At 36.7% G+C, this 25748-nt stretch overlaps 1 protein-coding gene and 1 pseudogene across 1 annotated transcript in view; one reads left to right on the plus strand and one right to left on the minus strand.

The window, feature by feature from the left end:
* DIAPH3 (diaphanous related formin 3) overlaps nucleotides 1-25748 on the minus strand; it is a 546228-nt gene that overhangs the window by 69048 nt on the left and 451432 nt on the right.
* LOC132508972 (large ribosomal subunit protein eL31-like) lies at nucleotides 2280-3248 on the plus strand (annotated as a pseudogene).

The following is a 25748-nucleotide window of genomic DNA, read 5'->3' on the forward strand; positions in this document are numbered from 1 at the left end:
GAGCATTTAATCCATTCACGTTTAAGGTAATTATCAATATGTATGTTCCTGTGACGAATTTTCTTAATTGTTTTGGGTTTGTTTGTGTAGATTCTTTTCTTCTCTTGTGTTTCCCACTCAGAGAAGTTCCTTTAGCATTTGTTGTAGAGCAGGTTTGGTGGTGCTAAATTCTCTTAGCTTTTGCTTGTCTGTAAAACTTTTGATTTCTCCATCAAATCTTTATGAGATTCTTGCCGGGTAGAGTAATCTTGGTTGTAGGTCTTCCCTTTCATCACTTTAAGTATATCATGCCACTCCCTTCTGGCTTGTAGAGCTTCTGCTGAGAAATTAGCTGTTAACCTTATGGGAGTTCTCTTGTATACTATTTGTCATTCTTCTGTTGCTGCTTTCAATAATTTTTCTTTGTCTTTAATTTTTGCCAATTTGATTACTATGTGTCTCAGCATGTTTCTCCTTGGGTTTATCCTGCCTGGGACTCGCTGCACTTCCTGGACTTTGGTGGCTATTTCCTTTCCCATGTTAGAGAAGTTTTCAACTATAATCTCTTCAAATATTTTCTCTTGTCCTTTCTCTCTTGTATACAATGCAAATGTTGTTGTGTTTAATGTTGTCCCAGAGGTCTCTTAGGCTGTCTTCATTTCTTTTCATTCTTTTTTCTTTATTCTGTTCCACAGCAGTGAATTCCACCATTCTGTCTTCCAGGTCACTTATCCGTTCTTCTGCCTCAGTTATTCTGCTATTGATTCCTTCTAGTGTAGTTTTCATTTTAGTTATTGTATTGTTCATCTCTCTTTGTTTGTTCTTTATTCTTCTAGGTCTTTGTTAAACATTTCTTGCATCTTCTCAATCTTTGCCTCCATTCTTTTTCCGAGTTCCTGGATCATCTTCACTATCATTATTCTGAATTCTTTTTCTGGAAGGTTGCCTATCTCCACTTCATTTAGTTGTTTTTCTGGGGTTTTTTCTTGTTCCATCATCTGGTACATAGCCCTCTGCCTTTTCATCCTGTCTATGTTTCTGTGAATGTGGTTTTTGTTCCACAGGCTGCAGGATTGTAGTTCTTCTTGCTTCTGCTGTCTGCCCTCTGGTGGATGTGGCTATCTAAGAGGCTTGTGCAAGTTTCCTGATGGCAGGGACTGGTGGTGGGTAGAGCTGGCTCTGAGCTGGTTTTTAATTTTCAATAAGATTAGAGAGGAAACGAAACCCTTATCTCAAGGAGATATCTGTACTCTCATGTTCATTACAGCATTATTCACGATAGCCAAGGTATGGAAACAACCTAAGTGCTCATCAATGAATGAATGGATCAAGAAAATGTGGTGTGTATATATACGTATACAATATGTAATGGAATATTTTTCAGCCTTAAAAATAAGGAAATCCTGCCATTTCATCCTGGCAACATGGATGAATCTGTAGTGCATTACGCTAAGTGAAAGAAGCTAGGCAGAAATTACCACATGGAATTAGTTCTCTGTGGAATCTAAAAAAGAAAAAGAAAAAAGAAACTCATGGAAACAGAGTAAAAAAGTGGTTCCAGGAGTAGGAGGTGGGGGTGGGGGAAACAGGGAAAGATTGGTAAAAGGGCACAAACTTTCATTAATAAAATGAATAAGGTCAGGGGATCTAATGTATAACATGGTGACTACAGTTGGTAACACTGCATTGTATAATCGTAATTTGCTAAGAAAGAAAACCTTAAATGTTTTTGCCAAAAAAGAAAGAAAGATGAATATGTGAAAGATGTGAGGTAATGGATGCATGAACTAACTCAATGGGGGTGCTGTCGCAATGTATACGTATGTCAAATCATTACGTTGTACACTTTAGACATCTTACAGTTTTATATGTCAACTGTAACTCATAAAAGCTGAAAAAAGACTGGAGAATAGTTTTCCATATAATTTATTACAGCTTCTGTGAGAAGTAACAGATACCTCACATTCATATACTTTAATGAGAGTGCCACCTCATAAAAAGCTTTTCCCCCCCGCCAACTCTACTGATAATTTATACAAAGTATATTCAGAATCCAAATCTGAAACAAGTATACTGTGACAACCACTGATAGTGCATCTCTTAACCTGAGATTTAGCTCATGGTCTGCTTCTGATAAGAATCACATCTTTCTAAAAAGTCCTTAGTTTTCTTTAGTACAAAAAACAGTAGGCTGCTTTTTCTGTAACACCCCATATAATGCCTTCCTTCTAGAATATTTTTCCCTTTGAAATTAAGCCATGAAATAAAATGTCCTGCTCGAAAAACAGTGTATAAGCGAAATGGGACCCGGGTACTTATGTAATTCGGGCTGAACTGTAGAATGAATAAAGAGCAATATTCTTACTTAGGGAAAATATTTATCAAATACAGCATTTAGTATCAGTTCCATGTCACATTTCTAGGTAAAATTTCAGTTTACAAATAAGATACTATGATTTGATGAAGAATGTATTAACAAACTATGATACATGTAAGTTATTTAAAAAGGTTGGTCCTAAACAAAAAAGTAAAATACGTGAAGTCTGCCTTTGGCCACTGCTGTCCCTGGTGATGTTCCGTTCCAGGGAATACTTTCTCTCAAGCTGCTCATGTCCTATCTGCTACAGGCATTTCTTTCACATGGGTACCCTGTGAGCTAAACTCCTCTTCTTCATGTTGGGGAAAGCTGTTTATAGAGCCATGACTTTTGGCTCTTATTGACTTCTTTCTCCTCCCTGGAATACAGAAATGACATGGCATTCCACTAGCCAAACTGGACCGGGGGCAGCCTCCAGACTAAAAGCTAAAGGTTAAAGATGGTAAGCATCAAGACCGAAGGAGATAATCCCTCACCCTCATCCTTTCCAACCTGGGCCTGGAAGAACGACACCTGCAAAGAAGGGTGGCAAGAAGAGGGACTGCCATCAATGAAGTGGTGACCAGAGAATATACCATCAACATTCACAAGCACATCCATGGACTGGGGTTCAAGATGCCTGCCCCTCAGACACTCAAAAAAATTAGAAGTTCTCCATGAAGGAGATGGGAACTCCAGATGTGCACATTGACATCAGGCTCAACAAAGCTGTCTGGGCCAAAGGAATCAGAATGTCCCATACTGGATCCATGTGTGGTTGTTTAGAAAACGTAAAGAGGATGAAGACTCACCAAACAAGCTCTATATGTTGGTTATTAATGTTCCTGTCATCACCTTCAAAAATCTACAGTCAGTGTGGATAAGAGCTAACCACTGTGAAATAAAGTTATAAAACTACAAACAAAAAAGACAGGAGTCCAAGTCCCTGATGACATTGTGGAACTTCCATATAAGCATCAGACCGACACCTCTGAATTTCTCTAACTGAAGTATTTAAGTCAATGATATTTGAGTTTTCTCTTATATGCACTTGAACCTAATCTTAACCAATATGCATTTTTGCTGGGGAGGGCGAAACTGGCTGGTTGGAGGACAAAGGGGAGGGGGATTGTTCATTGCATCTTCTTTTGAAATTCTCAATTTGAACCATGTGAATGTTTTACTTAGCAAAAATTAAAATTAATTAAAATATAGAGTCTAAAAATATTAATAAAATACTACGTCTGAAATATTACAAACTATTAACATTTAATGAAAACATTTAGGTTTATTCTATGAAAAAAGTTCATAAAATCTGGAAATAACTTATTTTAATAAATATGGGCAATGTATAATAATATAAACCTCAATAGTTTCTTCTGTAAAACACGGAAGTACATCAGACCAGGAAACACTGTGTCACCTTTGTAACAAAGGCAGGTTCCACATGTGGTTGGTGCTCAAAAATGCTGGTTGAGCGAATAAAATGCCATAAAATATATCACCAACGCAAGGGTTCTCCTCCGTATGTGCCTGTCAGTTATCTATAAAGCTGAATGTATGAGAAAGACTTTAGGCAAACAGAGAGGAAAATGACTAGAATTTTCGAAGCTTAGCAGAATACAGTTCTTGGTAGTTATTTAAGATAGTAAGTAAATATTTTAAGCCCATTTATTTATCTGCCCCAATAACTCATTTTCATTGACTGACTAGCATATGTAACAATCCCAAATGAAAGTTTAAGAAATATTTATGTGGGGTGAGGCATACAGTTGCTATTAAAGAAGTATTGTAGGAACTTAGCCCTAATTCCCATGACTTTTATTTTTCTAAGATTTTTACCCTATTAAAGCAATCCAAAATAATGCAACTTACTAAATGTATACTTGGCTGAATTTTCATATTGAAAAATTCCACAAATAACTCTCTAAACATTACATAAGTCAAGATTTTTGAATTATATTTTACATTTATACTATAGCACATCTTTTTTTGTTCTATTTAAGAAAAAAAATCATCCGTTTTCCCACAAGGGATTGTTAACAATTATAACCAACTTATATGAAAATTTGATTAGAAAAGCTCAAGTGGAATTTGCAAGTATGGCCTTTTTACTGAAAGAATCCATGAAACTTGCAAAAGATTGATAGTAATGTGTAACTTACTTTGTCAGTTTCATTTTTTTTCATGTCTTGGTAATAAATAATATTTTGATAAATAAAGATGATTCTTATTGCATTTATTGCACTGTGATTTTTATACAACAATGGCTCCTCAAGTAATATAAAAGGAGGAACCATACTTCAGTACTCAAGCTGTTAACTCATGTTTCTTTTAAAGTTATTTGTCAACATTTCCACAACTGTATAAGAACCAGGTGAATCAATGATGTGGGTTTCTCTAATTCCTACCAAATGAAAATCCAGTCCTGTAAATAGCCCTGTAAGTATTTCTGGACTATCACTAATTCTACTCTATTTGCCTCTCACTATTGCCTTAGGAACCTTTTCGCTTTGGGTCTATTTGAAAAAATAATGGTTAATGACAGAGAAAAGAGGATGTACAATAAACCAAAGAAAACTTGGGTGGATTTGCGTATGCCCCACTTGGCATCAATCCAGCCATAACAGTAGGTGAAAAGGGAAGGAATTCCAGTCCCATCAGGTTACTTGCTTGTGTCTGGAGGAACCAAAACAGAAACAAGGTAGATTAGTTCTGAGAACAGTTTCTGAGCACCATCAAAGTAACGGCCAGAATGGTGCTGGCAGCTCATGCCCTTTCAGGAGCATCAGAAGCAAGGCAAACACTTCTGAATAAAGATACAACCATATAAAGAAGCTTTTACGTTTGACATAAAACTGTTGTCAGAACATTGTACATAAGACATGTCATTACCCCTGTCAAAGATTCTGTGTTCAAAACCCTTAGGAATTCAAGGTCAGAAAAAAAAACTTGCCACTGTTCAAGAATTGGTATATGACCTTACAGACGGAAATACTAATGATCTAACTTACAGAAGGTCCTCAGAAACATTTTCCAAAAAGCATCTGACAGCCTTATGACATGGTCTTTATTGATTTTTCCCCTCTGTAGGGGACAGAGTAATTAATAAGATGTGACGATTACTTGTAAACAAGGTTATGGAGAACTGACAGTCAACGTCCATTTAACCACCTACTACAGTGCCTTCCTGTATTATACTGGCTGGAAAGCTAAGAACCATCTCAAAGATCCCCTCGCAGTTTGGATATGATTTGGTTTGGCTAGTCTCCAAACTGCTCAAGGCTTAGAAAGGTGGAAGTAAAGTAGAGGCCGTGTTTTTGCTGGTTTTGCTCTCAAATGTGACTTTGGAAGCATCAGCAAGTTCCCAGTATCTGGTCACTAGCTTTGTGGGTGCTGAGAGGGAAGATGGGTATCTGCTATGTTGGGGTAGACAGCAAGGGCCCTGTGCAGTTCTGTAGCTGGCAGTAATGACGGTAGCTTCCAGATCATAGGGACTTTGTGTCAGGAGTGGCAGTGAGGTTCTAGAGCAGCAGCTTCCCAATTGAGCAGGCAGTTCTGTCTCACAGAGGAGGGAGCAATTGCCTTAATGGCCTGTGTCCTGGCTTTGGATATTATTCATAAAACTCAATCTAGAGTGCTTCTTCATTTCTCCCAATGATACTGCAATCCATTTAATATGCCATTATCAGTACTTCTCTGCTTAAACTGAATTCTGGTCTCAAGCTGAAGCTTGACCTAAACACGTGCCAGCACATACATACTCCTTTCAAGAAATAAATTTCCAGTTTGTAGTGGAGAGGAAGAGCAATACAGGGTTCAAAGTCTATACGGAAGGGAACACTTCAAAATAATGTTCAGGGACTAAAGGATGCTACTCAGCTCTCCCTCACTCAGAATCTTTTGTGCTCTTGGTGACGCTGACATGTGTTCAAGGATGAGAGGCCAATGTTTAAAACAGTTCCTTGATGCAAAGTGTCCAGATTGTTAGTAGAAGTACTTCCAGAATAATATCCAAGATTTAAAACCCCAAGGATAAAAGAACAGTAAGTACAATAAGAACTAAGCTTTTCAGAGTCAGTGAGACCCTACTTCCCAGGACTGTGTTCCTGAAGCTGCAGGCCCCTATCAGTTTCCAGAGGCAATGGGGTATTGAGATACGCTATACACACTCGCACCATGCAGACATCCAACTTCCCATAAGATGCTATCTCTCTGGCAATTTTAACTGGAAGCTTAATTTAACTGTACTCTGTGTGTGTGTGTGTGTTCTTTCCCCACCAATCCACAGCTCACTTGAAATAGCCCCTTGATAAAGCTTCCTTTTTGGGTTGATTATCATGTATGGCTTAAAGCTCCTTTGTTAAGTGTCTCCTTGCTAGAAAATAATGGTTTTTCTATCTATCACCATCAATATCTCAACAAAGGTTAAAAGAAGGAAAAAAAAGACTAAGTTTTTGTGATAAAGGGACAGTTCCCTATTACAGTTTGTGAGGCTTAGCCTGCAGGCTGTGGGTTGGGTTGCCAGATTTAGGACAAAAATTTGAATTTCAGGTTAACAATTGTTTCAGATAAATAACAAACAATATCTTTAGTATCAGTAAGTCCCATGTAATATTTGGGATATATTTATATAATATTTTTAAAGTATTTATGGGAAATACTGATATTAAAAAAGTATTCATTGTTTATTGGAATTCAAATTTAACTGACCATCGGTGTTTTATCTGGCAATCCTACTTGTGCAAAACCCCTTGCATGCACTACCACTGCAGAGTGATCTTATTCTGTACCAAGCTTAGGGGTCCGAGATTGTCTAAAGGATTTAAGACACCTCCAGATAAAATGAAAGAGCTCAGTGTGGATAATTCATGGCATTTTAAATAATGGGGAATAAAGACTAAATTAAACTCTCCATTGGCCTTAGACCCTTGGTATTTCCTGGGTTTTGTTTCCTTGAACCTAGATTCAAGTATTCTCTTGCCCAGAGGATGCAGCCCAAGTTTTGGTACTCTAGAACCAGCTCTGCTTCCTTTCTTCCCACTGGCTGTCAGGAAGCTCAGAAATAAATCACAGTACTGACTTCTCAGTTACTTCTCCATGCTTTAAATAGACAAGGTACCTTAAAATCTTTTAAAAAAGAGAGGGACCATAAAATGCTCACTGAATCAAATGAGTTGGCTTTCCTTTATGGTAGTCATGGATAATCAGTGATAGAAACAGCTCTAAAAATTACAGACGACAGTAGTCACCTTCCTAATTTTTCCACCTGTGGGGAATAAAACATAATTATTTCCTTTACTTTAATAGCTATATGTTAGAAATTTGGCTATACAAGTTTTAAAAGAGTGTAGTGTCCTATACTATTGCTGCTGTGATGAACGTACAACCCAGAGCAGAAAAGCTATTCCAGAGTTTCAACTTTTATTTACTAAGGCATGTACTGGATAACACAGAGAAGAGAGCAGTATATCAAGCAATTTTGTGTTTTTATTTCTTAAAAGTATTCTGTTGCTAAAGTATGAGAAGTGAAAATGTGGTTAAACTTTGAAATGTAATATATATCTGGAATATAAAATAATTTGCAGCATAGTTAAGTTTTGCTCAAGTCTGGAGAGATAACATGAAAAATTCTCAGACTAGCAGTTTGCTGACTAGAAAAATCACTGTATTTTCAATCAGCCTAATATGGCAGTTGTTTTTCATAGGCAGAGAAAAGCTAAAGGGAGACTTACAGCCTGTAGATATTCGGCCTAGCTTCGCAAAATTTAGCTGCTAGTTTCTTCTTATCCTTGTTATATGTTTTCCATATGGGACTTATTATTATCAACGAGAAATAATAGAAGCAAACAGAAGCAAGAGGAAAGGTCCAGACTGGCATGCATTAACTGCTTGTCAACTATGGTTTTCCTAATGAATTGCCCTGTTGCTCTGTATCTCACTGATTACCGTACAACAGCTTTCATTAGTCACTGCAAATAAGACTTGGTGCCACCTTATTTACATCCTATTGCAAATAATTAGCATTTCATATTAGAATCATCCGAGGCACTTCTGAACTTACAGCAAGACTATTTGACATCATCCAATACTTTTTTCCACCCTGAACAAGCTTAAAAACAGATTCTGTGCTTTTTAGTTACAATGGTGTCACCAATGAATTCTACCATGGCTTAAATTCCTGCCAATATTGTAGCTGGGGATATCAAAACGCTGCAGTAATTAGACCTTGCAAGCCTGACTTCCCTAGTGGTAGAACTGTCACAGAAGGGGGGAATTGATATTCAAAGTTTATAATAACTCAAACCTCTACAATTATTGCTAGAACACGAATACTACCATTTTCAATGGCAGAAAGTGACTTATGAAAAATGGCTTATTACAAAGATAAAAGACAGGAAAAAAATAGCATCATACGCTTTGCTGACCAATGTCTTTTCTCTGCTAAAATTTTACAATTACTTATTAAAACTCAAACCTTGATTATTATTAACTTGGGGAGAAAGTATTTCTTTTGAAAACATAGCTGCCATATTTAACAGATTACGAGGTCCATTCTATCACATAAACTAGAACTTCACTTTACAAGTGTTGTATTCTAGAATTAAATGTATAGATTTACATATATTATTTCATATAACCAAACTGATAGAAAGAATGTTGTACAAAGCCAGTTATTTCCACCCCTATATAAATAATAACTGTGTGTGCATGTATATGTATGGACCTACATATGTATACACATATGTAATTCTTTATATGTAACTGATGTTTTCTCCAGCATGCACATACAATAAGACAGGAATCTTATGATTCTGAATTTCTGTGAATATGTTGTTCACAGATAGAACTAGCTAATCTAAACATAACACCTCGGGATAGGGTAACCATCACCCCCAGGCAGTGGTGGGGTCCATTTGCCTGCTCTCATTTCTCTGACCTCGCCATCGCTGGGCTCTGTACTATGTGTATAGATCCTTATATCTACTTCAGGGCCTCATGAGATAATTGAGCCTCCTGGTCCAGCTAACCAACTAAGGAATCCCCAACCCTTTCTGTATTTCTTCCAATTCACTGAGGCACAGATCTAGTGTGAGAGTCTTCAGATGGCTGATCTCGCGACCCCTCACTCATAAGAGTGTTGATCTTTTGGACTCTTCCTGTCTCAGAGTTAACTATCCTCACTAGACATTTGAGAAAAACAGGCAAGTGGGTATTAAAATGCAATTTACTAATAATGATGGTAATAATAATAAAATTAGCCTTAGGTAATACAGAGAAGTAAACACAAACACATTAAAAATAATAATGTATGACTTTTGGCTAAGAGCTCCCAATGAATGTATAAGAGATTAGAGGCTAGAAATCAACGATGATAATAAAATGTACTCAGTTGATAAAGGCATTTCATACAAATTATCTTTTCTACAAAAAGACTGAAGACCTTCAAAGAAAGAGGGTCTCTTTTTCACATTAAATATTTTATTCTTTACCGTGTCTCTCAATGGAGGCAGTGAATTAATTCTATCTAAAGAAGCCTCTTCAAAAACAAAGCCAACCTCTGTTGATTTCTTATAAGGTCAGTGTGACCTGCAGGAACAAAGGGGTGTTTATTTCCCCCTGGCAACAGCTAGGTGCTCAAATCCTTAGGGGTATAGGTTGTTGTTTAAGAAACTGGGAGAATAATTAGGTCTTATATCCTTAAGGTCACATAAAGCATAGTAAACAATTATTTAATATTCAGGGAAGAGGACTATTAGAACTTGTCTGGGCTGACACAGTCAGCCTCTTTCTCAAATGTTTGCCTGAAATGAACCGGGGAATTTGGAACTCTTTCCCATAGGAGTCCTTATACTCATTCATCCATTTTTCTCAAGTAAAGAATATGGACAAATGCATGGGTTTGAATCCCACCTCGGACACTTACTAGTTATTTAAACTTGAGCAAGTTATTTAACAACTTTCTGTGAAGTCCCTCTTTTATACACACACACACACACACACACACACACACACACACACACACACACAAATATAAATATCTATGCCTTATGGGATTTTTGTGATGATGGAATGAGTTACTACATGTAAGGGCAAAACACTACCTAGCTATAGTAAGAGCTACATAAATGTTGGCTGTTATTTCTATTGTTAGGAAGATGTGATGTAGAGAAAATAAACCATCGTGAACTTACGCACTTAAAAAAGGAATATCTTGTCTAGTCTATTATTAAAGTGGCCTGGTTATGGTCTTATGCAGCCAGTCTACCACCATATATAGTTGTCACTTGGTATCCAAGGATACCAGGAACCCTGGGCTCCAGGAACCCTGTGGATACCAAAATCCATGGATGCTCAAGTCCCTTATATATAATGGCGTAGTATTTACATATAACTTACGTAATCCTGGAACATCCTCCAACATCCTCTGTATACTTTAACTCATCTCTAGATTACTTAAAATACCTGAACCAATGTAAATGCTATGCAAATAGTTGTAAATACAATGTAAATGCTATATAAATAGGTGCTAGCCTGCTGCAAATTCAAGTTTTGTTTTCTGGAACTTTCTGGAATTTTAAAAATATTTTCTTTCTGGAACTGGGTTGAATCCGTGGATATGGAGGGCCAATTGTACATAATTTGACGTGCAGCACTAATGTTCACATTTTGGTCTCTAACAGTCTTCTCCATTAAAGAAAGTGATTCCAAGTTCTACAGCAGGGAAAAAAAATACTCAAAATGAGCCTGGAGCATCTTGTTGCCAAAATGTAAGGACACATTAAAAAAAGCCTGGGTCAGTGTTAAAAGGATACAGAAACTTGAAGACGGTTCTTACTGGACAAGTCTGACAATTTGGGCATCAAAAAGAAAACAGAGAAATTAGTCTTTCGGGAGTTGAAATATATTCTCTGAGTTTCTTGTTGTTGCTTTGTGTCATAATATCTGGTAAGGCTAGACCTCCACTGGCCTCTCTCTCTCTCTCTCCCTTTTTTTTTTTTTTTAATATTTTTTCTAGTTTTTGCTTCTTTGTTTTTCCATTTGAATTTTAGAATTAGCTTATCTATTTCTAAAAAAAATTCAATGGATAATTTTATTGTAAATGACTTAATGTTGACTGATATCTTTATGAACTAATACATAAAGAATTCCTAGAAAAAAGTAGGAAAAAGACCAAATAACACAACAAAAATGGGAAAAGGATATAAAGAGATGTAAGATATATAAAAATTAAAAGAGAGAAAAGATACTAGTAACATTAGTTGACTCTGAAAAGAAACTGTGTATAAAGGACAGGGGTGGGAGTGAAAGTTTTATAAAGTTTTAATTTTGGACCATAAGAGTGTACTATCTATTAAAAATGAAATTAATTATAAAATAAATACAATCATGGCTTAGTAGAATAAGTTAAGTATGTATAAACAGTAGTCAATTGTGACAATTAAAATGGAAAATTAATATATAGGACATGAAGTAATACAAAAACAGGTGACTATAATAAGATATATAAATTTTTACTAATTTAATACATAAGGAAGTTTTTTGTTGTTGACTTGTAATGTGTCTTTAATGTAATCACAACTGTATTCTAAGGATGGAGGTGTGATCTCAATTTGTATGGATGCACACCGCTTTCTCATTAGAGAACATCATTAGTGTGCTGTACACACCTTGTTGAAATGGGAATCTGCCCTGTGGAAATTTAATGCTCTTAATGTAACCAGAAAACATTAATTGTGACAGAAGGGACTGGGTTGAGTCAGATCAGGCATACAACCGAATGCCCTGATTTTCAGCGGTCAATACCAAAGATTCTAAATTCTGTCCCTGACTGAGAACAATACAATGCACTCTCTTCTGAACGTTGATGTTAAAGGGAGGCCCAGCCACCAACTGCAGTGACAACACAAACCACGTGTCTGGGATGGGGTGTTCGGGAGTCATCTTACATCTCTTGTATATATGATTTATAAACTGGATTTGATCCTTGTTCCATAGGGAAGTATTTATACCTAATGAAAAAAAGCCAATACACTTATGTAGGTGAATTTTTCTCCACCTGTATAAAATAGAGAAGCATCTATTTAGGGCACTATAAGTAAGGAACATAGTTCCACAAAGACAGGATATATTGCAAGAAGTAGGAAGAGTTCCAAAGAAGGGCTGCAAGAGGTCAGATAAACCAGTGTTTTGGCAGGAGAGTAGACTCTGCTCACTGAACTGCTCTTAGCTCCAGGGAGCTGAAATCTCTGGAGGACGTCACTAATCATGAGATACTCAGAAGGCACAATAATGCACTTGGTGGAGTAAGTTGGAACAGCTTGTGACCAAAACATTCACATGGTGAAGAAAAAAGCACCAGGTTTGCTGGCAAGGTGTGGACTTTAGAATTTCCACCAATACAGAATGCTGCTGCAAGAGAAGGTGAACTTTGTAAGGTCCATAATGGCAAAAATAGCTAGAGCCCCAGCATCTACGACAGATGCTACCCGGAGCTGCACAATGAACATCTATCTATTGAGTGAGTTCTCAGCATTCGACTACAAAACATTGACGAAGAAACTGTAGAATTTTGTCCAACAGCAAATCATATTTCAAGCTTAAATGTTTAATGCTAATTAATGTCTCATAAAGTTCAAAAGAAAATCCAATCATGTAATTATATTAAAAGAGAACATTTGGAACACTGAGACAAACAAAGCACAACAACAAAAAACAGTGCCATTTTGAAAAATATTAAGCAATCTAATTAGACAGCCACCATACCTACTTCTGTATAACACTTTTGACCTACAAATTGTACCTTCACACAATACAGGCAGCTCTGTAATTACAATGATCACCACAGTTAAAAAGCTTAGAAAGAGAATGAGCTAGTAAATCAATGCAAAAGATGTTAATTGCCATATTCAAAGACCATGCAAGCCTGCTTGTTATCTATAGTTCAATATAATTATTCCAAAAAAAAAAAAAAGGAAAACAGCAAGAAGAACCAAAAAGTCAGGTTGCTTGCCTTTTCTTAGCTGAAATGAAAATGTTTGTACCTAAATTTAGAAAGATTTCTAGCTTATTTTCTGCTTGTTTTACTTGAATTTGAAGACTTTTAACATCTAGATAGTCTTTACGGATCATCTGTCAGAACCCTGGTGTCTACGTCACTGAAAATATTTTAAAAGCCTATTATTATGAGAACATTGATCTGATCAGTGTTCTGATCATTGTGCTAAACTACGCTGAACTTTGTAGGATATTAGAGTAATTTAGAACCACAACAGTGAGTTAACAATCTCCAACTTTGACCCTCATTGTTCTGTAAAATTTGATTTGTCATGTTTTCTTTATCTGTACAGAATGCTATTAAAACATCTTTCCTAAGCAGTCGTTTTCCAGAAAAAAAAATTACCTTTCTCTACGCCTTCAAAATTTAGTTCAAATAACATTTTCTTTATAAAGTTTTTTAGTCTATCCATATGCTTTCTCGTTAGTATAATCTAAGTATTTATAATTTTATTTGTTATAATCTGATATTAAGAAGGTTGGTTGTTAATGATGTAATATATACAATTGTGTTTGTCCTGTTTACATTTCAGTCTATACATTCCTTGAAGGCCTGGAGCTCAATTTCTCTTACATTTTAACAGGAGACTGTGGGGTTTGCATTAACTTTTCTTTATAATTAATTAATTAATTATTGGCTGCATTGGGTCTTTGTTGCCGCGTGCAGGGGCTATTCTTCGTTGCGGTGCGCGGGCTTCTCATTGTGGTGGTTTCTCTTGTTGAGGAGCACAGGCACTAGGTGTGTGAGCTTCAGTAGTTGTGGCACGTGGGCTCAGTAGTTGTGGCTCACAGACTCTAGAGCACAGGCTCAGTAGTTATGGCGTACGGGCTTAGTTTTTCCGCGGCGTGTGGGTTCTCCCCGGACCAGGGTACGAACCTGTGTCCTCTGCATTGGCAGGCGGATCCTTAACCACTGCGCTATCAGGGCAGTCCTAACTTATTAATATAATTAATTTTTTTTTTTTTTTACAGAGTACCTCTCAGTTTGGGCTTTAGTGTCTTAATCAGTAAAATGAGAGAATAAAATTAGAAAAGTATTTTCTAAAATATCAGGTTTCTATCCATCAAGACTGGTGCGACATATTTTATTTTATTTTATTATTATTATTATTATTTTTTGCGGTACGCGGGCCTCTCACCGTTGTGGCCTCTCCCGTTGCGGAGCAACAGGCTCCGGACGCACAGGCTCAGCGGCCATGGCTCACGGGCACAGCCGCTCCGCCTCATGTGGGATCTTCCCGGACCGGGGCACGAACCCGTGTCCCCTGCATCGGCAGGCGGACTCTCAACCACTGCGCCACCATGGAAGCCCCCATATTTTACTTTTAATGAAATACAGTAGATTAGAAGAGATTGGATTAGAAAAGAAAATAGACTACATCACAATGAAGTAAAGGTAAAAACTGAACTTTTTGTTTTCTGGTTTTAAATAGGTGTGTGTGCATGTATATATAGTGGGTCTTGTATTATGTTTTTCTAAGTGTGGGTTTAAGTCAAAAAAGTTCCAAAGTCACTGGGGATAGAAGATCTTTAGGTTCCTTCAGTATCTACATTCTGTAATTTCTAAGGCATTCACTTAGGTGTTAATCTTTTTTCTTACATCACTGCTCATTAAGAACTATTCCTGAATTAGATGTAACTTTGTCCAGAGGAGACTATTTAAAAAATTCGAATAGATAAGTACATTAATGAATAAAAAAATGTTCATTACTGAGTAAAACTTGAAAGAAATAGATTCCTTGCAATTCCTTTTTCTCAAAACAAAGCCAGAACTTAATTTCCATAAAAATTTTCAATTTAAAACACCATAATCTAGTATAACTACTGAGAAGAAAATAATAAAAGCTACTATTGAAAAAGTAGTGTATAACTAGCGTGTTCCATCATTTTATTCTTAAGTTTAAAATAAAAATATCCTGAAAGGTTTCTGGAAGACATCCTTATAAAACAAAAATATATGGTCCGGGAAGGTCCCACATGCTACGGAGCAACTAAGCCTGTGCACCATAACTACCGAGCCTGAGCTCTAGAGTCCACGAGTCACAACTACTGAGCCTGCGTGCCACAACTACTGAACCCCGCGTGCCTAGAGCCCATGCTCTGCAACAAAGAGAAGCCACTGCTATGAGAAGCCCGTGCACCGCAAGGAAGAGTAGCCCCTGCCCGCCGCAACTAGAGAAAGCCAACGTGCAGCAACGAAAACCCAACACAGCCAAAGATAAATAAATAAATAAATTTATATTAAAAAAGAGTTAAATATAAATTAGAAAAAGAAAAATATATCACCTCTGATGAATTCATTGCAGATAAAATTTGAAGAATGATATCCAAGATATGGTGGTTTAATTATATTTAATTTAAGTCTTCTGTGCCTGCAGTATCAGTGGTCTCTTAGATTTCTGACATACGTTTACTTAGGAAAAGAAAACTCCAAACAAATATTCACCCCAATCTCTTTCCACTATTAACCTCAACAGGTCGAAGGTGCATCCAGAGAGGGCAAATGTTTCCCTTCCCTATTCAGCATCCACCACAGACGTCACTAAATGAGCACAATGTTCTTTCCAACTGAGCCTTTCCCAACCCAGTGCTCCAGGAAATGACTGCCAATCAATAGGTTGTTGAGAGGAAACATTTTCCACATCTGGCCCAGATCATAATCCACGTATGTCTGAAAACTTGGGCATGGAAACTAGGTTGTCAACACACATGCACACACATACACACACACACACCTGTATGTTTGCCCAACTGACTGATAACATACATGCCTTCAGAAATCTGTTTTCATTCAGACAATGAGGCAGATATAGTCAGTAATTCAAACCTTCTACTGTGTTTAGTTCCTGAAGTTGCTTTATTCAAGGAAACTCAACTTATTTATATTCTTCAAATTCAGGAATCAAGGTCATATATGAAGGTAGATATCTGGTCCATATTACCTCCCTTTCTTTGCTCCCCATTAAAGCACACATTCCCATCAAATGGCTTAGTAATGGAAGTGATATATAATACATGATGTTCTGCATTAAAACAAATATAGTAAGCATTACTTATAGGTAACAGAGTCTTGGGGTAAAAAGAAAAACATGAAAGGCTAGTCTAACCCAACAAAAAGCACCATAAAGTCTGTCAAAAACAAAAACCTAATTTTCTCTTTTTGCTCATCAACATCATCTCATATCAAAAGTTAAAGTTTGCGGGCTTCCCTGGTGGCACAGTGGTTGAGAGTCCGCCTGCCGATGCAGGGGACATGGGTTCGTGCCCCGGTCCGGGAGGATCCCACATGCCGCGGAGCGGCTGTGCCCCTGAGCCATGGCCGCTGAGCCTGCGCGTCCGGAGCCTGTGCTCCGCAACGGGAGAGGCCACAAGAGTGAGAGGCCCGCGTACCGCAAAAAAAAAAAAGTTAAAGTTTGTGTATTATTGAATTGGTGAGTAAATTTGCCCCTCTAGATCATCTGACTTTGCCTCTGAGGGCTCGTGTCACCTCCTCTTCATGTCAATATCTTGCATGGCTGAGTTGCCACAATCTGCTTTGGTCACTAAAGCTCAAGTCATTCGGAGCCATCAAATCAATTATAACAGCCATTGCTGTCTGACACGGCCAACCAGAGATTGATAACAAAACCTGTCTGCTTTCAGTTCTCATCTGACAGCAACAAACCAGTCCCAGCCTGCTCTTACTGGAATTTGTCATAAATCAATAGCAATTCCACCAGGCAGAAAGGTGCTGGCAACTCTCTTTAGTCCATCTGGCCTCATTTTCTTTTCAAATTTAAAAAATATATAACTATTAAGGTAGATTAATGCCCAAAGTTTATTTCTTGAAGTGTCTAATATTACATGAAAGTAATCTCATAATTTAACACCACATAATGTTCTTATTCTTTAATTTGATTTTTAAGGTGAATGACTAAAACACCACTAAAACTTTGCAAGAGGAAATTTTAGATTCAAATGCTACAATTTTATGTATAATAGAGACAAATGACATTTCCTTTTAGATTATTTCAGATCCGACATCATGTATTTAAATGACTATTTAAGAAATATTTCAACAAAATCTCCCCAAACCAGATTTTTTTTTTACTATTTAGCTATGACATTATAAAATGCACTAAACATTTAAATATAATATTATAAGCAAATATCAGTCAATAAGCATTGAATATTAATTGCTTGTGGAAGACTGTACTTTGCAGATATGCATACATAATTTTTTTCTGCAAAAGTTATTACTTATGGACTAAGACTAGTGCCCTTTAAATATTTTGTGAAGTTGAATAACACTGAGTTATTTGAAGGAAAAGAAAACAACCCTGATTGAATTTGTAGAACTTGGAGAACACTTTGAGAATTTGTGACACCTCACTATGCAATTTTCAACATCAAAAAATACCTAATAAAAAACCTGGATACATCTGGCATCGCTTAGGTAGCAAGCTCATTTAAGCGGGAATGAATGATTCTTGCAGGAATCTTGCACAATAAAAGTAAAACAAAGATCATTCATAATAACAGAAGCATTTATATAAGGGGAGAGGACAAGGAAAGGGAAGAAACATTAAGGACGTATTTTACATAAGGCACTGATAGGGCCTTTATATACATGATTTCATTGGCTCCTCAAACACCTAAGGTAGACATTTTTATTCCAATTTTCAAAAAAGGACATAGGGGCATGTCAAACTGAATTTGAAGTCAGTTCAACCTGATTTCAATGCCTATATTCTTTGTATGTTCATTTATCATTTACTTACTACTAATTGAGAACCTATTATGTGCTCTATGCTAAACTAAGCATCAGACATAGAAAAATGAATAAAACACAGGCACGGGGACTACAGGTAAACAAAACAGACACCAAACCAGAGAGCTTGTAGCAGCCATGGTTATAAAAAGAGAGCATCGCAGTGAGTAAGGCAGTAACAGTTCTACCAGCTCCAAACCCCAACATGTATGTACTCACAAAGCTTGATTAAAATCTCAGTTCAGCTAACTAGATACATGATCTGGGATAAGCTACTCTCCTAGTTTGCCTTTTTCTCACCTATAAAAATGGATTTACCTCAAAAAGGTTAATTTGAGTTTGAAATGAATTAACCTATTCAAGAAAACACTGGGCATTTGATAGTTGCTCATTAAATATTACTTTCACTTCCCCTTTATACACAAATCCTCACCTTCAAACACCTTCCAAGTTTAGTTGCCAATCCTCAGAAACGTACAAGACCTACCTTCTTCACTTAAAATGTAAAATTACCTGATTTATAGAATTCCCTGACCAAAACTGGTACCCGTGGTAACAACGGTTTGAGGTCTTTTTAATAAAGATCTTCGTCAAGAAGGTGGCCTGCGAAAGTACAGGGACCACAGCAGTAAGAGGGTGAAGAATGGGGTCTCAGCACCTGGAGTGGCTGCTGAAGAAGTAGGAAGGGCTCAGGAGAGCTGCCTCCAGAGGGACTGTGCTCTACATGTTGGCCAGACCCAGAAGATGCGGACTTGCCAAAGCAGTATCTAAGGTGCTTAAGACTTGTCGTGTTCCCTTCAGTGCACTTCCTCTCTCCTTCTGCTGGAAAGGGAAGGGGCTGTTATGTTAGGCAGCCCCCAACTGGTAAAGATTTGCAAGACTGTCAAATACTATGACTACCAAGAAGAAAATATGCACAAGAGACTATATTCCTCAACATTATATAATTAAAACCTATAATTCCACTAACCCATGAAGATAGTTTTAAGTGCCATAAGGGAATTCTGTAGATCAAGTCAGTTCTGCATCTGTTACAATAACAGTTACAGATTGACCTGAATTTCTCTTACTAAATTTTAGTTAGTCAGTCAACAATTGAACATTATTACCTATGTCTCTTTTATACTGAAATATTTTTACCAATACATCATCTGTCCACAAAAACTTGACTGTGTTCACAACCAATGGCTTTCCCACTTCTGGAAGTTTTTTTCTTTCCTTGTTTTTTGGTCAAACAACAGTGAAGCAATTCAATTTCAGATTAAGAACATTTAAGAACATTTCAGGGGTGAAGTTTAAATTCTCTCCTTACTGGCCTTCCATTTCTCCTGACCATGCTTTAAGGATCTATCTCCCTCATGCTTAGGTCCAAAGTATCAAAACTGACCACTGTTAATAGAGGGATTATTAAAGGGATTTGAAGTTTTGAATCTGCATTTTGTTAAGAAGGTGATCCTCTAGAATAACGTGCTGTATGAAAATAAACTAATGACATTTCATCTACTGAATTGTAATTTGAATCTTGAATGTATTTGACATTCTAATACAGAACTACTGGAAGCTGCAAGGTATAGTAGAAAACCCACATTAGATGCAAGAATTAGAAATTCTTTATCTCTATGTACCCATGTGAGATAGTTAACTACTCCGGGCACCCATTTTCTCATTTATTAACTGGGAATACTAATATCAGCATGTGTGGCTCCTGGTGCTGTTCAGAGGACCAATGACAATACCACCAGTACCAGTAGCATCAGAAGTACAATGCCATCTACGGTTTTTCAGGTCTGTAAGTATCATCTGGACCAAGCATTCTGTGAAAAGCTTTGAAACACAGAATTTAATTAATACCTACAGCAATCTACAAAATACATGCATTTTATGGATTTTAAAGACGAGGATCCTTGAGGCATAGAGAGAGTAAACATTAAGTAAATATCAAAGCTGGGATTTGAACCCCGGTCTGCTTATCCCAATGCATATCCTCTTACCACAGTGCTACATAGACTCCTGTTAAGCACTACAAAAATGCAACCAAGGGCACTGGAAAATACACAAGAGTGTACGTACTTACATGCCAATCATGGAAGTTTAGCAGACATGCACCATGCACCTTTTTGATACCGTGTATGCACCCTTCTCACCTACTTATCCAAGGTTAGGTTGCAGAATCATCTCAGAATATTCTTTCTTTGTTTCCTTTGAAAACATACTCTTGTCTAAGAACAATTAAGGGACATTTGAAGCACAGAACTCAAGAGATACCTACTTTGGAGTCAGAAAGATCCAAGTTCCAATCCATCCCTACCATACTCTACCTATGAGACCATATATTAATGATTTCACCACTCTTTACCTTGGAAATAGGAATAGTCTGACTTGCTTCACAGCATCATTGTAAGAGTTAAGATAAGTAAGTACACAGTGCCTGTCACATAGAGAACGCTCAGTAAACGGTGCCTTCTAATATTAATTACAATGATAGTACTAATGACATTTAATTAGCCTGTGTACTGGGATTTCCCACATGCTATGTCTAACACCCTGGACCAAGGCCTTCTAGAAACTGTAAAATTAGCAAACGATGAACATCTAAGAAGTAATAAAAATGTCATGGAAGAAAGTGAAAGCAAGTTAAATTCTAGCTTTGGTATCTTGAGAAAAATGTCATCAAGTTGTATGTAAAGGTTCAAGAAACTTTTAACGAGCTTGAATTAGATAACTTATCTATCTTTCCTTTATAAGTTAGAATCATTTGATCTATATTAGAGAAACAATATATTTACTCCTCCTCTCATATTTTTCACACTATAAGGGAAGAGGAGAAGGGGATAGTGGAACAAGAAGATGAATAGAGAAGGTGTAGCCCAAAAGCATGGAGGGCATTTTCTCTGAGCTGGTGAATAGTGGAGTAGCTCTAGGTATCCACAACTAAGGCCGGGAAGGGAAAAGGAACAATGGGGATGGTGAGCAAACTGTGGTGAGGTTAAGAGGTGACCTGGAATTGTAGGGGAGCAAGGGGGCTAGTTATTTCCTGTGCCCCACTCTAGCCATTAACAGGTCATTTTTACAGTTTAACCACCTGTCATCCCTGACAAGACAAACATGATCACCGTAAAGAAAAATTTAAAATCAAGCAGGTGCTATTTAAAAGAAAGATAATAGGTAAAAGGGATAGGGTAATTAGGAAAGAAGAAATTCACAGAGAAGTTGTTTTTTTCTCCTTGAACTTCCTCCCATTACAGGGATATTTTAGGAGTACGTGCATGGAAGACAAAAACACAAAGAGAAAATGTGAGTAAATATAAAGAGAAAAGAAAAAATTCTAATAGTCCTTATGCTATTATACTACTTACTTGAATTTCTCATATCTGCATAATACTACAAATTTAATATTACAGACTTAAGAGTATTTTAGAAAGAAGAATACCAATGAAAGGAATTGCTAGTAATCAGGGAACTGTAAGTATTGCTAGCAATTAGAGACAGGGTTGCAAAATGTTACTTATTTAGATATATATTCCACTCTATAACGCTAAATTATTTACATAATCTTAAATAAATTAAAAATGATTAGCTAGACTGATAAAGATTTCATACAAGAGTAAAATCTTTAGCCCAATTCAAATATAGCTAATATGCCTAGAGTAAAAGTTTATAAAATAAAGTCTCTTAAATTCCAAAATTGGACCTTTGAATATTATTCAATATAACATGATTTATAAATAGAAGAAAAGAAGTCTGTGGAAATTACTGGGGAAATTATTCATGGTTTCTTATTTGATTTTTTGTCATGAGCACTACCTTAAATTGACATAAGAATATTTTTCAGCCTCCTCTATGTAGTTTCAACAAAATAATGCTAAATCAAATTCATGTAGTGTAAAGTAAAAAATATATGAACAACAAAAAATTTTCAAATATTTACATTTTGCTCTTTTTTGACAGTTTGCACTTTAAAGTTATGAATTAGGAATTGTAAAAATTTGGAATTAAGAGCAAAATATGTTTTTGTATGCAGATCTGGTATTAATGTTACAAGAAAAGTGGGAAGAATTAAAAGTATTATTGTTTAAAATATATGCATAGGATGTGGAGCTAAGGCTTACCGAGTAGAGAGAGAGTTTAGTTGGAGAAGACTGAAAAGTTCTGAAGATGGAGAGTGGTGATGTTTGCACAACAATATGAATGCATTTAATGCCAAAGAGCTGTACACTTAAAAATGGTTAAAATGATTAATTATTTTATATTTAAATATAAAATGATTAATATATTTTACTATAGTAAAAAATACATATATGAGAAAAAGGATGAAAAATACAAGATAAAGATGTAAATAAAAGGAATACAAAATAGAAGATTAAAGACTTCATATTCTGAATAGTAGCATTAAATATAGGAGATTAAAAAAAATCTTTTTAAAAAAGCTTTTAGAAGAAAATAACATTTATGACCTTGAGGTAGGCAAGATTTCTTAAACAGGACACTAAAAGTGTTAACCATAAAGAAAGGTTCAATTAATTGGACTACATTAAAATTAAGGTCTTTTTGTTTTAAAAAAATGAAAAAGTGAAAAAGACAAGCTACAGGGAGGAAGAAGATATTTGTATTACATATATCCAACAGAGGACTTGGGTCCAGAATATATCCAGAACTTCTCAAATTAATAGGAAAAAGACAACTTAATAGAAAAAGGGACAAAGACTTAATCAGGCATTTCATGAAAGAGGTTACAAAATTAAAGCAAATACAAGTTAAAGCCCCAATGTAACACCAATACACACCAGTAGAATGGTTAAAATAAAAAAAGAACTTTAAAAGACTGGCAACACCAAGTGTTGCTGAGAATATGAGGCAACTGTAATTTCATTCACTGCTGATCGAAGTATAAATTAGTAAGATTTATTTGGAAAATCTTCTAGTAGTGTTCGTGAAAGCTAAACATTAGCGTACACTATTATCCAGCAATTCTACTCCTAGGTGTTTACTTGATAGGAATGCATATATCTGTGCACCAAAAGGCATGTTTGAGGATGTTCATAGTAGTACTATTCAGAATAGCTCCAAACTGGAAACCTACCAAAGGTACTTCAACAGCAGAATGGACAAGTTATAGACCATTCAAATAATGGAACATTAGCAGTAAGAATTAGCAAACAGTTGTTCTGTGTAACATCACGATTGACTATAATAGACATGTTGAGTGGAAGAAGGCAAATTCCAAAAAGAACAGACTAATACTCCATTTATACGATGTTCAAAAAGAAGCAACAGTACCCAATAGTCTTAGAAGGCACAGAATGGTTATCCTTGAGAGGAGATGGTGGGGGGGAGGGAGCAGAGGAGTTAGGGACTGGAAGGGTCTAGTAATGGGGCTTCTGGGGGTATTGGTGATGCTCTATTCCTTGGTATGAGAGGGGTTACATGGCATGTTTATTTTGAGAAAATATACTGAGCTATATATACTTCTACAATTTGTACCTTTTTCTGCATGTATGTAATATTTCAGTAAAAAGTTCAAAAATGAAACAGCACATTAAAACTTAAAGTAGAAAACAGTTAATGACAATGTAAAAAAATCCTCAATTTTCAATGAAATAATGGAAAGAATCATAATGCACTAAAAGGCTTATCTGTAAAACACTGAAATGGAGGATGCTAATTGCTGACACATACCCCTGCAGATTTGCAGCAAACACAAATTCTCTAAATTTAAGTTTCAGAGTCCTGAACAGTATTTGATTCAAAAGCCAAATGAAGAAATGGCTGGGGCAAAGGAGAGACAAGTCAGACACCACAATACAGTACAGAATGTAGGCTTGAAGGAGAAATAATGGTGACATACCACCTTCCTAGCCAAGGGAGACAGGCAAAGCAGTGACAACACTAGGTTCCAAGACAAAAAGCCTGTGACATAAGAAGCATTACCACAAGCCACAACTACCTGGACACTGAAAAGCAAGAGAAGACTCAGGGCAATAAGAAAATATTTGAAGAGATTTGAATCTCAGCCTGAGACTACACGAACTCACTGTCACCACCCACCCATCTCAATCCCTCCTCATACTATTTCCAGCAATCCACAAATGAGTAGTAATCTAAAAAGACCAGCATGTGATTTGAATACAGATCCTGCTAAAAGGAGGGAAAAAAAGAGAAAAAGAACAGATCAAGACATGTCTACTCAACACAGTAGGTCATGTTTTTACTTTATTTTATCATATTTTATGTTTATATTGAAGCAGCTTTGACAATTCACCCTTCATGAATTATGACAAGATTCTTCAGAATTGAAGAAATGATAGACTTTGAAGGTGGCAGTGCTCAGAGTGGGAGTTCACATTTTTAATCTTAATGAAATGTTGAATGTGAAATACAGAGGCACCATTCCGAGAACAGGAAGAAACTGCACAAGTTGAAAAGTTTGGGTCACACTGGGAACTGCAAATGGCTCAAGTATAGCCAAGTGGTGGAGTCCGGTGATGGAGCGCAGAAAGGTGAGGCTAGGGAGGTACAGGCAGGATCACGTGAGGGGTTACATTCTGAACCACTGGCATTTACACAGAGCATGAAAATGTCTGTATTTTTGGATGATCTCTTTAGTAGTAGTAGTGCAGAGGAGTGAAGTGGATGGGAGGAAACCTGGAGGGAAGGAGACTAATGGGGATACTATAATAAAACCAACCATCTAGAAATGAGGATGGATGGGAAGAAGGCAGTGGTGTTCAAAGAGAGGGAAGGCCAGGTGTGAGCAACCTCAGGGAAGTGGGATAAACTGCCCTTGGTGACGAATGCTGTGTACATGTGGTAGTGGAGGTGACAAAGCAAGGGAGGAGGTTTCCATCATAGGGATGGTAATAAAGGTTGGGTTAGCAGGAGTTAGGATGTAGGATAAGAGGCTCCAGATGCACCATGTGGTGGAGGTGCCTGAGGAATGACTCCCCACGGAGAGAACTCTCTCATCCTAGCCTCAACACTTACAGGTCTGCATGACAGCCCAGACTGAGGACTGTCCTGAAAAAGTATGAAATTTCCTTTTCTGAACATTTTAAAGAGAAAGTGGCCAATTATCTTTCTGTAATGGCTACTCATAGATCTACTGAAGGGTCTCTTGTAGCCTTTTGAAAAGAACTGCTCTTTTCAGAGTCATATAGGGATGCTTGGGGAATTAATGGGATATTTGTAAAACATTTTCATTTCCTTTAAAGTTTTTATTTACAATCCATTTACATACATTTAAATGCAGCTAGAAAAACACATTTAAATTCAATTTCCTTTGAAATTGCCAAGGGAATGCAAAAGGGAGAATTTAAAAAGCACTTTAATAGAGGAAAAAACTACACACTACAGGTATCACTGTCACTTCCTTGTCTCAAAACATACACACACACACACACACACAAACACACACACACACACACACAAAATCAAGTAAACCGGTGGCAAACCATTTCTTACACTAAGTTTGTATTAGAATCAATTCTTTAAGTTTCTATACTGCTGAAAAACCATACGGGTGCTGGTTACATGGTGAGTTCATTTTGAGGAAATACACTGAACTCATGATTTGTGCATCTTCTGCACGTATGAAAAATTAAATAAGAA

This window comes from Lagenorhynchus albirostris, chromosome 18, assembly GCF_949774975.1.
Source record: "Lagenorhynchus albirostris chromosome 18, mLagAlb1.1, whole genome shotgun sequence".
Lineage (NCBI taxonomy): Eukaryota > Metazoa > Chordata > Mammalia > Artiodactyla > Delphinidae > Lagenorhynchus > Lagenorhynchus albirostris.